Source organism: Mustelus asterias, unplaced genomic scaffold (genome assembly GCF_964213995.1).
Source record: "Mustelus asterias unplaced genomic scaffold, sMusAst1.hap1.1 HAP1_SCAFFOLD_194, whole genome shotgun sequence".
Lineage (NCBI taxonomy): Eukaryota > Metazoa > Chordata > Chondrichthyes > Carcharhiniformes > Triakidae > Mustelus > Mustelus asterias.
The window spans coordinates 168,653-187,053 of NW_027590187.1; the positions used below are offsets into that span (position 1 = coordinate 168,653).

Genomic DNA, 18,401 nt, shown 5'->3' on the forward strand with positions numbered 1-18,401 from the left:
TCCGAAAGGACACAGAAAGGTTCGTGGAATGGGATGACATGTGGCAGATGAAGAATGAAGTGATTCATTTTGCTGGGAAGAACACAAAGAGGCAACATAAAATAAAGGGTATAATTCCAAAAGAGGATGCGGGAACAGCGGGAATATTGTGGACATGTGCATAACTCATTGAAGGTGACAGGACAGCTTTTAAGAGCCGTTAATGAAGCTTAAATTATCATTGGCTTTCTAACTGAAAGCAAGAAGTTAATATAAAATTGCAGTGAACAAATTTCAGATGTACTATTAGATAGCACATTTACTCTTCTTAGCCTTGCCCCTCGCCTGAGGTGTGGTCATCATTAAGCTAAATCTTCACCAGTCAGCTCTCCCTGTTGAGAGGGGCACAGCGGATGGTCATTTGGGACGAAGCTGACTTTACCTTTATATCTGGGTCATCTTCAGTAAGAAGTCTCACAACACCAGGTAAAGTGCAACAGGTTTATTTGGAATTTATTGAGTCAACTCACCTGTTGAAGGAGCAGCGCTCCGACAGCTCATGATTCCAAATAAACCTGATGGACTTTAACCTGGTATTGTGAGACTTCTCAATACGCCCACCCCAGTCCAATGCCGGCATCGCCACATCAGGGTCATAGTTAAACTGCGTTTTTCATTATCTGCTGCTGTGTGGGGGTTGGGATCTTTCTCATTTTGTCTGTGGAATTGTGCGTGCACAAGCGATTTGTTCTGACCGTCAGCTCCCGGAACTGTAAATTAGTTGGAATTCATTCTGTATTTGCAAGCTCCGGGATTGTAAACGAGTTGATGTATCTCCTCATTTTGAATCTCCGATATATTTTTTTCAGCGTCGCTGACTGGGCCAACACTTTATTTTGTGTTCATTCATGGGGCTTGGGCGTCACTGGCTGGCCAGCATTTATTGCTCAATCACAGTTGCCCGAGTGCAGTTGAGAGTCAACCACATAGCTGTGGCTCTGGAGTCACATATAGGCCAGACTGGGCAAGAATCTAGTTCCCTGAAGTTCCCTGGTGAACCAAATGGATATTCCGATAATCGACAATGCATGAAAGCATAAATAGATTCTTGATTGCAGATATTTTGCATTGAATTCAAATTCCACCAGTTGCCATGGCGGGATGTGAGCACGGATCCAAACAGAAATTAGTTGAGTTTCGGGATCAATATTCCAGCGATAATACCACAAAGACATCACCTCCAAATTTCCCTCCAACTGAGTGGCTTGTTCGGCCACCTTTGAGGGCAGCTCAGAGTCAACCACATTGCTGTTGGTCGGGAGTCACATACAGGCCAGACAAGGTAAGAATTCCTTCCCTAAAGAGCATCAGTTTATCAGTTGTTGTTTCTTTTTCTACGACAATCGATTCAAGGTAATTAATGGCAGACATTTTTATTGATGTCGAATTTCACCATCTGCCGTGGCGGTGGATGTGTGAGTGTTTATGTGAGTGTGCGTGTGAGAGAGAGATTAGCTCATTTTCATTCTGCTTGTGAGTGTGGATCAATCCCCTATATTCCTTCACAAACACTGTGATCCCTTTGCACCGATGAATTCTTATTAAAAAAATACTTGTACCCTTGTGACCCTGATGGGCGGATGGGGGGTGTGCTGAGCTTTGAAGACAATGCCGCAGGGCGCTGAGCGTAAAACAGCCGATTTTAAAGCTTGTGTGTAGGAAAGTGAAGAGTGAACTTGTCTGTGAGAAGATCACAGAAAAGCTGTATCTGGAGCTGCGTAAAAGAGACAAGTGTTGGTTGTCAGTCAATGACCTCCTGTAATGAAGGCACAAAATCAGAACAAGGAAATGCTGGAAATGTTCTGCAGCTCGGAAAGCAGCTGTGGAGAGATATTCATGTCACCAGGATGTAACTCTCCAATTGAATACTTCATGTTGCTTAGATCTGACCCTCTCAACACCTTCATGTAAGGAAAAGGTAGGGCGGGAATTGGGTCTTTGTTGATTTGGGCAAACAGAACAATGCAGCAATGAGAAGCTGCTCACCCCCCGGCGGCTTGGAGAAGGATGGGACTCAGATACGAGTCTCTGGCTGGATTGACAAATGGAAAAAACACATCGAGTTTTAAATGTAAGAACAATAATCGATTTGTGCAGAATTTTTTACGCTAGTTCCAGTGCAGGCAGGATGGCCGAGCGGTCTAAGGCGCTGCGTTTAGATCGCAGTCTCCTCTGGAGACGTCTGTTAAAATCCCACTCCTGACAATGATTATTCCGTCGCGAGGCACCTTCGAACCCAAGGCATCTCTCACTTGGCTGCACATGGCTGCACATGGGCCGCAGATGCAGAGAAACAACCACGGCCTACAAGGTCCACTGCATCCTAACTTGGAAATATATCGCCTTTGCTGTGGCCAGCTCACAATCCTGGAACTTTCCCTCGAACAGCAGTGTATGTGCACAGACGCCACATGGACTGCAGTGGCTCAAGAATGAGTTCATTGCCAAATACTGAGAAGTATTTAAATTGAACAATAAATGCTTCCCAGGCCAGTGACACACATATCCCGTATAAATGAAGTATTAAAAAATAATCAACTTTAGAACAGGAAATTATGTGTGTGAATCAAATCCTGAACACGGCTACTTTAAACCAGATGTGTGTCTGAAAACAGTAAATGGAACCAGCTCACGATAAACCGTTCAATGTTTAGCGGAAGAGTTTCACTGAGTGATGTGTGCGATTCCCTCTGATGTGCTTGTTCAATGTCGGGAAAGGCAGATTTGAAATAAAGAACAAAGAACAAAGAACAGTACAGCACAGGAAACAGGCCCTTCGGCCCTCCAAGCCTGTACCGCTCCTTGGTCCAACTAGACCAATCGTTTGTATCCCTCCATTCACAGGCTGCTAATGTGACTATCCAGGTAAGTCTTAAACGATGTCAGCGTGCCTGCCTCCACCACCCTACTTGGCAGCGCATTCCAGGCCCCCACCACCCTCTGTGTAAAAAACGTCCCTCTGATATCTGAGTTATACTTCGCCCCTCTCAGCTTGAGCCCGTGACCCCTCGTGATCGTCACCTCCGACCTGTGAAAAAGTTTCCCACTATTCACCCTATCTATACCCTTCAAAATCTTGCACACCTCTATTAGATCTCCCCTCATCCTCCGTCTTTCCAGGGAGAACAACCCCAGTTTACCCAATCTATCCTCATAGCTAAGACCCTCCATACCAGGCAACATCCTGGTAAACCTTCTCTGCACTCTCTCTAATGCCTCCACGTCCTTCTGGTAGTGCGGCGACCAGAACTGGACGCAGTACTCCAAATGTGGCCTAACCAGCGTTCTATACAGCTGCATCATCAGACTCCAGCTTTTATACTCTATACTCCGTCCTATTAAGGCAAGCATACCATATGCCTTCTTCACCACCTTCTCCACCTGTGTTGCCACCTTCAAGGCTTTGTGGAATTGCACACCTAGGTCCCTCTGTGTTTCTATACTCCTGAAGACTCTGCCATTTATTGTATAACTCCTCCCTACATAATTTCTTCCAAAATGCATCACTTCGCATTTATCCGGATTAAACTCCATCTGCCACCTCTCCGCCCAATTTTCCAGCCTATCTATATCCTGCTGTATTGCCCGACAATGCTCTTCGCTATCCGCAAGTCCAGCCATCTTCGTGTCATCCGCAAACTTGCTGATTACACCAGTTACACCTTCTTCCAAATTATTTATAGATATCACAAATAGCAGAGGCCCCAGTTTACTGGGAATTCGGTGCAGTCTCGATCGGCCACTGTGGGATTCAATTATTTTCTTTCATGAATCTATCCGAGATCCCATAGCATCTGGGGAGAGAGAAACGGTCGTTCCCGTGAAAGGTCTGCATCTGAAATGTGAACGACCTCTATTTTCTCAGATACGTTCCAGATCTGACAGTATCTCTTTTTTCACAAACACCACCAGATCTGGAGCTTATTTCCAGCATTCTGCTGTACCAGGAGTAGCAGTATCAGGCTCTGCAGCTGAGTTGGTTAAAGCGCCTGTCTCGTCACAGGTAGATCCTGGTTTCACGGACACGAGCAGTGCCTTGATTACTTTCACGTGATCTTTCAAGTGTTCATTGCAATTACTCAAGTTACAATGTCCCTTTCTTGCTGGTCAATATTGTCTTTCCCTTAAGTGGATGATCTACAAAGTTGAAACAAACACAGATTTCGCGACTCCCCACGAATATCTCGACTGTTTATTTCCACGATTCAGTTATTTTCATCATTTTGCAGTAAAAAAAAATCCCCAATAAACCCAATGCTGTAAATTCTACAAAGACAGTTTTCCTTTTTTTTCCCTCAGGGAATTTCTAACACAGTCAAATGGCCTTAGAATCACACAATCCCGACAGTGCTGAAAGGGACCATTCTGCCCATCGGGCCTGTACCCAATCTCCGACAGAGAATCGCACGCAGGATCTTTCCACCCCGCTAATCTACCGATACAAACACCTTGGGGAATCTAGCATGGCCAATCCACCCAACCTGCTCATCTTTTGACTGTGGAAGGAAACCGGAGCTCTCGGTTTCCTGGGATACCTTGCCTGGGTGAATGCAGCGTGAACAGCACTACAGTGTGGCACCATCCAGGACAAAGTATTCCACTTCATTCGCTCCCCATGCATAAGAATTCACTCCGTCCACGACCAACACACAACGGCAGCAGTGTGCACCATCTACAAGATGCACTGTAGCAACTCAGCAAGGCTCCTTTGCCAGCACCTTCTCAAACCCACGACCACTACAGCCGAGAAGGACAAGCGCAGCAGACACATCAGAATAACACCACCAGGTTGCAAGGCACTGATATTTAGCTATTGATTGTAGTTATTGAGAAGTTGTTGTTGTTCCGTCTGTGTTCTTTAATCTTCTTTATCTTCCCAAGCGTAATATCTAATTGAAAAAAATACTATTGCTAACCCAACCAGCGAATGTTGTGTCAAACTTTAAGAAAGCCCCCTGGGGTTTACGATTTCTTCTCGAGTCAGTGGTTTCTGTGGGAGCTGAGGAAACAGGAACAGCATGGAGAGATGGCAGAGCAGGTGCCAAAGCGAAATCATATCAATGTCGGAGCAAACTGCTTGTTACTGATCTGATCCAAAATCCGACTTTGATGGGATTCGAACCCACAACCTTTCAATGGCTAACGTGCCATCATTTAGAAGTCCAATGCACTATCCATTGCGCCACAGAGCCACGTGCCAGAAATTCACTTTTCAGGTCCATACATGTATTCTTGACAATGTAGAAACGACTGGTAAGTTCAAAACTCTCGTAGTTAAAATGTCAAGAACTGTTCGAGGAACTTCATTGATTGCAAGTCATGTTGGGGCATCTTATGTCTGTTTTTTTAATACTTTTCCAATTTAATCAAATCAAGTCCAATTCAGAGTCTCAACAAGTTGAGACATTTCCGATCCAGGCTGGCAAGACAGGGCAAGCGACCATTTACCCTGTCCTGGGCCTGATCTCCATGAGCCAAGCTGATTGGAGGAGGGAAAGCAATTCCTCCTCCAAGACTTGATCTCATTTGCATCTTAGCCAAAATGCCGAGATACTGCTTTTAAAAATTTCTTCATATGAAACATATGAAGCTTCAATGTAACCTAATGACCTCAACCAAGTGCAGCATCCAATCCATACTACACTTGATCTTTTAACGCGCCACAGAGCCACGTGCGAGAACTTTACTTTACTTGTCCTTATATGGATTTTTGACAATGTGGAAACTATTGATAAGTTCAATAATCTCGTAGTTAAAATGTCAAGGACTGTTAAGAGAGACTTCATTAATTGCAAGTCATGTTGGGGCATCTTATGTCTGTTAAAACAACTGTGGAAATACAAACCTTTGTGTCCATTATACAGGAAATCTTTCCATCACAGAATGATCCTCCCTGTCTCTCCTTCTCATTCTCCTGTCCAGCTTGGAGATTAATCTCGCGGGTTTGAAAGTCGGCAGACACATTCTACTCTATCTGTCACAGGACTGATCAGAACCTGTTCCCTGTTCCAGGGAAACACCTGCACAGAGCACAACGCAAAGCTGGAAGCTGGAAATCTGAAACAAAAACATAAAATGCTGGAAATGCTCACCAGGTGAGGTAACATTTTTGACAAATGGAGATTTCCATAAAATCAGCTCCTGAAACAGAGCACAGCTGCACAGTTTAAAGTTTCTTTTCATCAACAATGGATGCTCCATTCTATGATTTTGAACAATTCAAATTGATAATCTGCATTGTTCTTCTAGTCACCACAGCCTGAAAACCACTTCAGGCATTGATGTGACCCTTGGATTTTAAACTTGCAAATCCAATCACTATCTTATTAAAGCTACTATTGATACTGTATCCAACACCCGCTCAGTTGTTTGTGAAAGAGAAGGAAAATTGAAAATATATTTGAATAACTTTCCTTTGACGAAATTTGTACAGAAGCATAAAGGCGGGAATCACACCCAACACTTCATGAAACTCACCCGCAAAACATTGAAAGGTGACAGTGTTTATTCAAGGGATGGTTCTATTTATTCATTCATTATTAATGGAGAATAGAAAAGTTGGAACAGCATGCAATGTGGGCAATATAACTGAACAAAGTGAAACACAATGGGTACTGGGCAGGATAAGCCTACCATGGGCAATATACAAAGTGAAGTGCAACATTGACTGAGTTGTCAGATGGAGTGAAGGTACATAGGAAAGTAGGTGTGCTAAATGTTTAATGATCACCGTACAAGTAGATGTGAAATGCAGACTTCAGGCTGGATATTCAGTGGGTTCTGAGATGTGTGGAGAGACTGCGGCATCTTGGCATGATAAAGGTGCAATACGGATTAGGAACGCTTAATGTTATTTATATAAAACATAAATTGTTTTATATCGTCTCTACTTGATCTTCGGACCAAGATGTATCAATTCACACTTCCTTACATTAATTAAGTTGCATATGTCACGTGTATTCACATTCCACCAGCCTGTCCATATCTTCTTAGAGTTTAAGAGCCGTGGGGTTATGCTGCAACTGTACAGGACCTTGGTGAGACCACATTTGGGATATTGTGTACAGTTCTGGTCACCTCACTATAAGAAGGATGTGGAAGCGCTGGAAAGAGTGCAGAGGAGATTGACAAGGATGCTGCCTGGTTTGGAGGGTAGGTCTTATGAGGAAAGTTTGAGGGAGCTAGGGCTGTTCTCTCTGGAGCGGAGGAGGCTGAGGGGAGACTTAATAGAGGTTTATAAAATGATGAAGGGGATAGATAGAGTGAACGTTCAAAGACTATTTCCTCGGGTGGATGGAGCTATTACAAGGGGGCATAACTATCGGGTTCGTGGTGGGAGATACAGGAAGGATATCAGAGGTAGGTTCTTTACGCAGAGAGTGGTTGGGGTGTGGAATGGACTGCCTGCAGTGATAGTGGAGTCAGACACTTTACGAACATTTAAGCGGTTATTGGATAGGCACATAGAGCACACCAGGATGATAGGGAGTGGGATAGCTTGATCTTGGTTTCAGATAAAGCTCGGCGCAACATCGTGGGCCGAAGGGCCTGTTCTGTGCTGTACTATTCTATGTTCTTGAAGATTATCAATATCCTTCTCACTAAAGTTCATAATCTTTTCCTGTTTTGCACCACTGGTAAATTTTGAGATTGAAACCTGTACACCCAGATATAGGTGAATAATATTTGTCATGAAAAGCAAGTTTCTCTCTATATAATACGCCAATTATAAATAGATAAAACTTTGTGTAATATATGCTTTAATAGGTTTGTACTAATAATTAAACCGTTGCATAATGAAATTCTAACTATGCTAAACAACAATGATTCAAAATGCCACTTGGTTGAAAAGAAAATACCGACTGGTGCTTATACTTTCACTTTAAAATACTTAAAAAGCATAGATTTGCTGATTTATCGGTATTTAATGATGAATACAGAGGAAAGCAGCGTACTGGTAGATTTCGAATTGATATGGCCAACACATTTAGTATTCCGAAACTCCTCCGTCCCAGGTTCAATATACTGTGAACATTTCCTGACTGGTTTTTCCCTCTCTGCTGTCGAAAGTTCACTCTACCAGAGTGTGCTGACATCTATTGGGCGCAATACAGACCTGCAGTAGAGCGGAAATAAAATCACATTAACTATCGTTTTTGTAGAGACAGATCAAACAGGAATTAATGATTGGATGTCAGCCTTAAATCCCATGGAGAATTCAATATTAATGTACTTTCCCATGTAGTCAAAATAACTTGCAATTTGCTATTACCTGGAGCAGTTGAGTCGACTGGCACCAATGTAATAAAGGGGAACCGAGGTAATGAGACGATGGAGAATGAATTTCAGAGATAAGCAGATGCTGTTACATTGAAGATCTTGAGTAGAGGATCGTATGGAATCATGTACTAATTAGAACAAAAGGGCCGGTTCCAATTAGGTATCTTCTGGGTAGAATGTGTACAGATTTGCAAAATCTCTCACATAGGTTTATAATGAATATCACACACATATGTCGCACGAGAGACAGAGCGATACAGAATGAGTCCAACACTCAGACATACAGAATCTCAGAATGCACACAACAAAGAAAGGGAGACCATTCGGCCCTTTGTCTGTGTGCTGGTATGTACAAGAACGACTCAGCTCTTCCCTTGCCCAGTCCTTGTCTCATATCCCTGCAAATCCTTTCACATCAGGTGCTGAACCCTTTCCCCTTTGACAGCCCTGATTTGATGCTGCCTCTGCCACAGTCTCGGGCAGTGCAATCCAGGTCCGAAACACTCAGCGCATTAAGAACCATCCTTCCCTCCTTTGCCAATTGGAACAATATTTTTTTTATTTTCTCTCCTTAGATTGCACCCACAAACCCACCACCTCTACCACCTCGAAGGACAGCGGCAGCAGATACATGCGAGCACCAGCACTGCAATCTTTCCTATCTCCACCATCCCCCGCCTCCATACACCCCGCCCCCCCCCGCCCCCCCCGCCGCCCCACCCCCCCCCCCCCTCGCCCCCGCCCCAAACCGGCGTCTAACCCACTCACCGTCCTGACATGGAAATACATCGCGGCTCCTTCACTGCTGCAGTGGCAAAATCCTGAAAGACTGTTTGGCTAACAGCACTGGGGCTCTACCGACACCTCGGGGACTGCAGCAGTTCAAGAAAACAGCAAACCACCACCTGCTTAAGGTCAGTTAGTGATTGGCAATGAATGCTGGCCCAGTCAGTGATGCCCACCTCTCGAAATGAATAAATAAATAAAAACTCGCAACTGCAACCGGAGACAGACAGATACAGAACACATCTCACTCACATGCATTTATTGGATAGAATATGAATCCCCAATCACATTCGCTAACAGAGGGTAAAACACAGTCGAAATTGGGCGATCGTTTTTAAGTTGCAGTACATGTCAGTGAGAACTATTTTCTCATCGATCAATCTTTGGTATTTAGTATGAGTTTCGGATTAATTAAATAACCTGCAGTCTCTGGGACTATTTATGAATTTGGATTAATTCCAAATAACTTTCCAGCACAGAAACAGACCACTGATGTGGTAGGTTTTAAGCAAACAATGTGTGTGAGTTTCAGCCCAGCATTAAATCTCTGTCAGTGTGAACACAATTGTGAAAGATAATGTATCTTTCAATCTGATACTGGATTGCTATGCAAGTTTCACCCAGGTTGTTCACATTGATTTGATCTGTGACACTCAGCCTGATTCAGAGTAAGAATTTTGACATGCAAGTAAAATGAAGTCCAGTCTGGAATTGGGAGAGTGTCTTCCACCTGGCACAGTGCAAGTGAGGATTTAGCGTTAGTTTATAATTTATAGTTCAGTTCGTAGCCATCAAATTGATTTTGTAACTTTTAGTTTCATAAGCAGGGTAAGTTTTCAACTGGCATTTGTGTTTGTATACTAGCTTTCAGAATATCCGAATCTGAGAATGCATTTGAGATTTGAATGTGTACCTAATGTATGTGAGGGCAGACTGTGGGGATTATTGCGACCACTTCTAAACCCCTGATTTGGTGATATGACTGGTATTTAACTCGAATCTCAGAGTACATTATTAAGGTTGTGTAACTTTTAACAGAAAACCATCTGTCAGTTTTATCTGATATTTAATTTCGAGCTGAGGCTGCACTATTGTGGGATTGACGCAGCGATGATCTGATAATGGATGAGAATTTGGACTGGGGTTGGTGAATCCCCCTGTTCGTTGTACTGAGTTTGTTTTGATTTCTTATTGTCTCATGTAGTATTCTGCTGTGAAAATTCCAGTTTCTTGCATGCTGGTTCGACAAAGCATACCGTTCATGGAGGAGAAATAAAGCAGTGTCGTGAATTTCGTGTTAAAAAATCTATTTACCAGGAGTGGGGTTCGAACCCACGAGGACACATGTCCATTGGATTTTAAGTCCAACGCCTTAACCACTCGGCCATCCAGGTACGAACGCTTGGCGTGATGTGGACACGACATCTGGCTTTCCTGCTGTTAGAGCAGTGATTGAAAATGCGCCTCTGGAATTATTTCTGCTGTCTCAGACGTGGAACTGATGAGCTGTTTATTTCTCGGTCAGTGACAATATGCGGAATGTGTGACAAGGAGCTGGCGACACTCTTCCCTTTAACTTCCGTGGACGAAATATCACATTTATTCTGGTTCCTTCAATTATTTGTCTGCGCGAACAAAGTACATTTCACAACTCAAATACACATTCCGTCAGTTTAATCTCGATTAATAATCATTGTGAGCGGTTTGCGAGGTTGAAGCCAGACTCTCGTTCTGATTCGTCACTGCCATTTCAATCAGGTTCGTAACTAATCGGAGAGCCAGGAATAGAAATGGGAGGTTTTGATTGGTTTACATTTTCAATTTGGGAAAGCCCGCCAGGAAAAATAGAAAATAACCGAACGCCTGAATGTTCAGGAAACTTTCAATCTCACACTTTATCATCTGTTTATTGTATTTTCCCTCACAGAATCCTGGCGCTATTTTAGGAACAGTTTGATTTTCTGAATCTCTTTTCTGTCACCAGCGGAAATAAGACCCCGTTCAGCAATTTAAAACGGAGCAAATCTCAGCTCACTGGAAAAGCAGAAACAGAGATTCCCAGCCAACGCCTTCACACAGGCTTCACAGGGACAGAGGGAAAGGCTGATTTCTGATCCTCTCCCCTGAAAGCGGCTGGGAATATTACAATCGGAAGTGTGGAGAGCATCCCCGCCATATCCTGCCGGTTGAATCGGCAGCATTGTGTCCGGAGAATCGGAGCTGCGGGCAGTGGGAGTGGGGGGGGGGGGGGTCGCTACGATGGGCTCAGGGTCCTGAGTGTGCACAAATCTCGCTGATTCCGTCCTCTGTGAAAACTGCGGAATACACAGATGAGCCCGAGAAGAACCTCTTCATTCCCGCCTTTCTTCTGTTCCGGCTGCAACGCCGAGATCACCCGAGATCAATAAACATCATTGTATTATGAAGTTAATTCACCAATTGTTAAAGCTCTGAATATAGTTATTAATAAATTTAAGTAATGGCTTCCTAATATTGTGTTTCTCCTCATTGCCCCTCACAAATCCCAGACTGAGTTTAATAATCCGCTCTCAGTTCAGTTTGATTGTCCCATCAATGTGAAAGTGTGTGTGAGGGGCGGGTATGAAGTCCCATTCACAGCATTCTGTAACGGGACAAATCCCTATTCTCCAGAAATAGATTTCTCATTAACTTAATACGGGAAAAGATGGCGCAGCTTTTTCACAGAGATTGTGGGTGGCTCTTCAAAGAGCCGTTGTGTTTGGGGTGTTTTCAATCCATGGGGTGTTTTACTTGGAGCTGGTGTACTTGGTCACCGCCTTTGTCCCTTCCGACACGGCGTGCTTGGCCAGTTCCCCGGGCAGCAGCAGGCGCACGGCGGTCTGGTTCGCCCGGGAGCTGATGGTGCTGCGCTTGTTGTAATGGGCCAGGCGGGAAGACTCACCCGCGATGCGTTCGAACATACGGTTCATGAACGAGTTCATGATGCTCATGGCCTTGGAGGAGATGCCGGTGTCAGGGTGAACCTGCTTCATCACTTTGTAGATGCAGATGGAGTAACTCTCCTTCCTCGACTTTCGCCGCTTCTTCCCGCCCTTTGTTACCGGTTTCTTCATCACTTTCTTCGTTTCCTTCTTGGGAGCTGGTTTCGATGTTGGTTTCTTCTCATTAGCCATCTTCAATTTCACGCAGAATTAAAGAAAACCCCTTTGGGAGGGATTTCAAGGATTGCGAATCATCGGAACGGCGATATATTTTCAAGTCAGGATGATGTGCGTCACGAATTGAAATTTAGAGGTGGTTGTTCTTTCTCTGCATCTGCTGTCCTTGTGCTGCCAGGTGATGTATTGGGTTTGGATGGTGCCTCGCGAAGGAAAAAGCCTTCGACCGCTCGGCCATTCTGACTACACGGGGCGAGCTGTAAAATCTCTGCCTAAATTGATTTGAATTCCATCTTTATTGTTATGACATTTAAATCTCTGTCTCCGCATTGAATGATTGAGGGTAAACTGAACACTTATTTTGAGGTTCACGGACCAAGGTGAAGGTAAGACTCAGAGTTCCACAGGTTTGAGGGATGAAAAGTCCAGCACCATTCCATATTCTTCATCCAAATGAGAAACTCGAGCTGGCAATCGATTCAAATCAGGACACCGGCTTTGGGCAGGAGTTTGCCAGCATGAGAACATGTGGTTTCAGAAGCTCCAAAGCAGACGCCAGCTTCATTTGCGGTCCTAGTGGCAGATTTTGTCTTTCCAGAATTGGCTGTTCCGCCATGAAAACTAGTGCCGGGTTAGGTGCAATGGTCATGTAAAATTGCCCCTTCGGGTCAGGAGCGTTAGCATGTTAAATACGTGAGGTTCCGGGGATAGGGCCTGCATGGGATTGTTGTTGGCATGGGTTCGATGGGCCGATTGGCCTTCTTCAGTACTGTAGGGATTCTATGAAGTTTGGGCGGCTGTTTCGCTTCTCTGAGAACATTGATAACTGTTCTCTGATAACCTTAAAACTTCTAACCAGTCAATGCCTGTTTGTGAATTGGCCATGAATAGGGCTGACATTGAAACGGTTCATATTGAAGCAGTTACAGCAAATTGATTCTTGAAGAGGTGTTAATATAATGCTTTCAGAGACTGTCGTAGCTTCTTAAAAGATCAGTTGCGCTTGTTTTTCGTTTGTTCATTAATTTTGTGAATCTATTTGGAGTGGGTACAGTTGGTTAGTATCTGTGCCTCTTGCTTGGCCAGCTCCGCGGGCAGCAGCAACTCCATTCCTGTCCCGATGTCTTGACACAAACAGCAAATCCAAATTATTGTTCACTGCTGCCAACTCCTGGCTGAACGCGTGTTGTGCAGCAAGGTCGCCATTCATTCAGAACCTTTTTGGATTGGAGTGAAATAACATCAACATGTTTCTTAACAATTAAAATGATTGCAAAAAATGATATTAACCAAATTCCATGTTCCAGAGATCTTTTTTCTGATTGGGCGATGCTGCTCACCCCATCTACGGAAAATGTAAACCTCCCAGAAATGAAATGTCGTTTATAGGATTCTCTAATCTCTGATTTCTATGCCACCTCGTTGCTTGTGTATTTGTTCCGTAAATACAGAGATAGTGGCAGAGTCAGGTGAGCGAAGGTGGTGCAGTGCTGACTTTGTGAGCATTTGACCAAGGGCCAGTTGCTGACCATCACAGTGGTGACTTATTTAATTAGCTATCGCAGGTAAGAACAGCAGAGGGTCACTCCTAAAATGAAATTCACTGAATATTCTTATTATCAATGAGTTACGAACGGAAAATTCAGCTTCAATTTGCTTTCAGTGTAAACTTTGTTTCAATGGAAGAACAGATCTCAAAACTAATCAATGAGTTCTCAGTCAGAAACAACAGTAAAAAAGGTAATTTAAACTGTCCAGAAAAAGGAGACAAGCCAAGTTCAGTTTATGAACTGTGCTATGGACACACCTGGTGTCTCGTGAAATCAGCAACTAAGGAAGTTGGCTAATTATATCTAATGAAAATAAGGGGGCTTTCAGCAGAGCAAGCGATGGTGGTATAGTGGTGAGCATAGCTGCTTTCCAAGCAGTTGACCCGGATTCTATTCCCGGCCAGCGCATTCATCATTTTTTAAGAATCTTATCCACGGTCTCTTGCGTTTCAAAACATGTGGACAAAAACAGCGAGAACGCAGCATTTGACGGCAGTGTCATAAAATGGACTTCACGTTTGCATTTCATTTTCCGGACCGAAAATTCGGCTTCAGTTTCTTTATGCTGAAAGCAAACACTGAAATAGATGAACAAGTCTCTGATCTAATAAATGAATTCTCAGCCAGAGATAAATATATAAAACAAAGGGAACCGAGCACGGTTGACCTCCCTGACTGTGATCTCAATAATCCTGAAGAAGTCAATATGAACATTGCTGAGGTGGTTGCATCGACTGGCCAATAAGCAGCTGCGATGGCCGAGTGGTTCAGGCGTTTGACTTGGAATCTAAATTTGCTTTCAGTGGGAAACTTTGTTTAAGTGAAAGACCAGGCCTCAAAACCAATAATTGAGTCCCCAGAAAGGTACAATATTAAACTGTCCAAAAAACGAGAGTAAACAATTTCAGTCTACAAACTGCATTACGATACACCTGGTGTCCGATTAATTCGGCGACTAAGGTAGTTCCGTAATTATAACGAATGAAAATAACAATTAATGAAACAGAGCGGGAGATGGTGCGATAGTGGTGAGCAGAGCTGCATTCCAAGCAGTTGGCTCGAGTGCGCTTCCCGGCCATCACCTTGATAATTGACTTCGGACCTTATCCACCGTCTCTTGCGTTTGAAAACATGGGGATATACTAAAGTTCGAACAGAACAATAGGCGGTAACGAAATAAAATGGACTTCCGTTTAATTTTTTTTTCGGACGGAGAAATCGGTTTCAATTTGTTTATACTGAAAACAATATTGAAATAGAAGAACAAGTCTGAACTAATAAATTAATTCTCAGTCAAAGAATAGGACACCAAATAAAAGAGGAACATATTTCAGCTCACACTGTTCTCTGCACAATCCTGGTGCCTGACGAAGTTAAGATGATGTGGAGATGCCGGCGTTGGACTGCGGTAAACACAGTAAGAAGTCTCACAACACCAGGTTGAAGTCCAACAGGTTTATTTGGTAGCAAAAGCCACGAGCTTTCGGAGCGCTGCTCCTTCATCATGTGACTCCAGCTCGTGGCTTTTGCTGCCAAATAAACCTGTTGGACTGAAACTGGTGTTGTGAGACTTCTTATGAAGTTAAGATGAACATTGCTGAGACGATTCCATCACTTTGAGAAATAAGCAGCTACAATGGCTGAGTGGTTAAGGCGTTCGACTCGAAACCCTCGTTTCCTCGCGCAGGTTCATGCCGTGCGCGCAGTGACTGAGACGAGAAATGTTTAATTGGCTTCTCCAGGGCAGTCGATGATATTGAGTTGTAATTTACTGTGGTATTTTTCTATAATGATCGGGAACTATGCTGGCATCGACAAGATAGGCCGAATGGTTTCTGTGCTGCAACTCCCTTCCATGAGAAAAATCATGACGTAGGAAGAAAGAAAAAGAGCACTATCAGGACACAAGGACAAAACTACGTCTCATTTCAGAGTAACATTCTTATGTAATGACACACAGGGCGTAGGAAATACACTTCATCAGAATGCATTGCATGAATGAAAATATCAAAGTGCTGCTTCGATGATAAAATATAATGTTCATTCAAAAAATGCTACAAGCTGTTCATTGCTGGGCGTTATGTATTCCTGCTTAAAATAGCTTGGGAATGGAAGGAACATGTCGAATATCGGGAATTATAAACACATTGGAACGTTTGCAAAGGAGGATTATAGATATTCAGAAGACATCTGGAAATTTCATGGTTGAATTAATTTCAAAACGTCTTTGGATTAAGTTGTCACTTTGCCCAGGACTCCAAAAACAAGCGAGAAAGTGATGGAATATATTCAGAGATGAGAGAATTCTGCATCCAAATCGATGTTGCTTTAAAATCGTCCAATAATTTCTGACACATTGAACCGAGCTGGGCAGCTCATTTAGAAAGCGGTTGTTGTATTGTTTACGCACAAGATATATTTCTGGTACAATATGTCCCAGACCGACAAAATTATATCCAAGAATGTGTGGAAAATGTCTGTGAAAGTCAGACCTGGATCGGAAATGAAACTAGCGGTGGCGGCACAGAGCAGCTTAAAGGCAGAGAGCAGACGGAGCAGAGACAAGCTGTTGTCAGCTCCCGGCTCCTCCAGTCTCTCTGTGTTTCACTCTCCTCACAAACTCTCCCACTGCAATTAAAATTGGACACTCCAGATTCTCAGACTGTCCTACTTCTATTACTGAAATCTGAAAATTTCCCGTTGAGAAATTTCCATCTGAATTCAGGGCAGCAATTTCCATTTCAACATGTCTCTTTGCTGAATTGATCGCGCTCTCTCAGTCGAGCGCTGACTCAGAGTTCGTTTGTCGACTGAAACCTTGAAATCGACCAAAACTTTCGCTTAACTTCTTTCTTCAGGTCTGAGCAGGACAGCAGCACGATCTAATGACAAGAGAATCTTTCGAGTTGACACAAGAAGGGCTGGAGAATCCGGAGCGGAGTGCGGACACACAAACACTAACATTTGTCTAACCCAGCCTCCCCTTTAACACACTCTCGCTGGCACAATGTTCACCTCTGCACATTGACAGATCAAACTCTGTCTCAGATTGACAGCCCCAGGACTTCGCCTCCTCGCTCTGTGCTGTGGATTCTCGGGCATTAGTTGGTCAGGAACTGTTAAAACCGCTGAGGCCGGCGATGCTCACAGTGTCTGTTCCCCAGATTCAGGGGGCTGCAGCCAATTAGAGCTGTGCCTGGGTGAACCCAGAACTGGTTGAAATTATGATCTTGTTCACAAGCTGAATTCTATTTGGTCAGATGAATATACAGATTGTGTGCACTCAGTTACTAACCCACAAATTCCCCCCTTCATATAAAGTTGATGAGAGGGCGTGGAGGGATAGACAGAGACAGAGTGAGTTAGGGCAGTGAGACACAGACGGCCAGACAATGTCTCAATGACAAAAATCCTTGTAAATTCCGGCTTTTTCCAGAAACATTATCTTGGAGAAACAAAAGCAGCAGCCTCAGCTCTCAGTGATATTGTAACAGAGACAAAATATTAATACCACACTCAGGAACAGAGCTGCATTTTGACAGAAGAGATGGGGAGAGGCAATAGGAACTGAATGGTCCAGTTCTAGACTGTGTGCAGGCTGACGGGGACCTGAGGTTCAAAGATGCCTTTGATGGAAAGAGTCGTCAGGAAGGCGGATTGGATCATTGGCTTCGTAAGTCGAGGCACTGAGTATAAAAGCAGGGAAGTTATGCTCAATCTTTATGAAGTTCTGATCAACTGCAGCTGTTTTTGGATTGCACCCAGGCCCGGTAAGCACAGCTTAGAAAGTGCGTGAGGGTCCTTATGAGGGGGGAAACGAGATTTACTGTTTTGAATCCAGCGATGAGGGATTATACCTACAAGGTAATGCTGGATAATTCGGAGTTTCTCTCTTTGCAGCAAACGGGATTGAGTGGCGCTGTCCGAGAAGTGTAAAATACTATAACATATTGAACTAAGGCACACAGGGGGAAGTTGCTGCATTAGCTGCGAGCAGAAGTATTCAGGGACAGGTATTAAAGATTTAAGACAGGATGTGGAGGAGGCATAGGATCCCGACAGTGCGGAAGGAGGCCATTCGGCCCAGACATTCTGCACCGACTCTCCGACAGAGAATCTCTCCCTGTAACCCCACGTAATTACGCTGCTTATCCCCCTGAAAATAAGGGTCAATTTTGCCTGGTCAATCCACCTAATCTGCACATCGTTGGAGATGAGAGGATACCGGAGCACCCGAAGGAAACCCACGCAGACAGGGGGAGAACGGGCAAACTCCACACAAACAGGCAGCCAAGAATGATAGAAGTGGACTTTAGTTTCCGGCCGTTCACAAACTCTGGGGATTCCCCTTCAATTTTTTGGCATCTGGGAATCAGAGAAGCATCCAAAAACGCAACTGAAAATAAATACAATGACGGCAGTTATTCACATGGAGCTAACATTTGGAACGGCACAGCATCTGTTGACCGCGTGGCCTAATGGATAAGGCGTCTGACTTCGGTAGTTCTGTGCGGTGATGATATCAGAAGATTGCAGGTTCGAGTCCTGTCGCGGTCGTTTTATGCAGAAATCTGGTAGAACGAACGGCAAACCGAGATTTCCTTCT

The 18,401-nt window shown here is 43.9% G+C and overlaps 1 long non-coding RNA gene, 2 other non-coding genes and 1 pseudogene across 3 annotated transcripts in view; 1 reads left to right on the plus strand and 3 right to left on the minus strand.

Annotated features, from left to right (window-relative positions):
* Positions 1-18,401, minus strand: part of LOC144485434 (uncharacterized) — a 664,084-nt gene that overhangs the window by 166,632 nt on the left and 479,051 nt on the right. The window lies entirely within an intron of this gene.
* On the minus strand, positions 10,417-10,499 carry trnal-uaa (transfer RNA leucine (anticodon UAA)). The gene has a single exon. It is a non-coding gene; the product is annotated as a tRNA-Leu (tRNA).
* LOC144485436 (histone H2B pseudogene) lies at positions 11,874-12,260 on the minus strand (annotated as a pseudogene).
* On the plus strand, positions 18,260-18,352 carry trnar-ucg (transfer RNA arginine (anticodon UCG)). The gene is made up of 2 exons: positions 18,260-18,296; positions 18,317-18,352. It is a non-coding gene; the product is annotated as a tRNA-Arg (tRNA).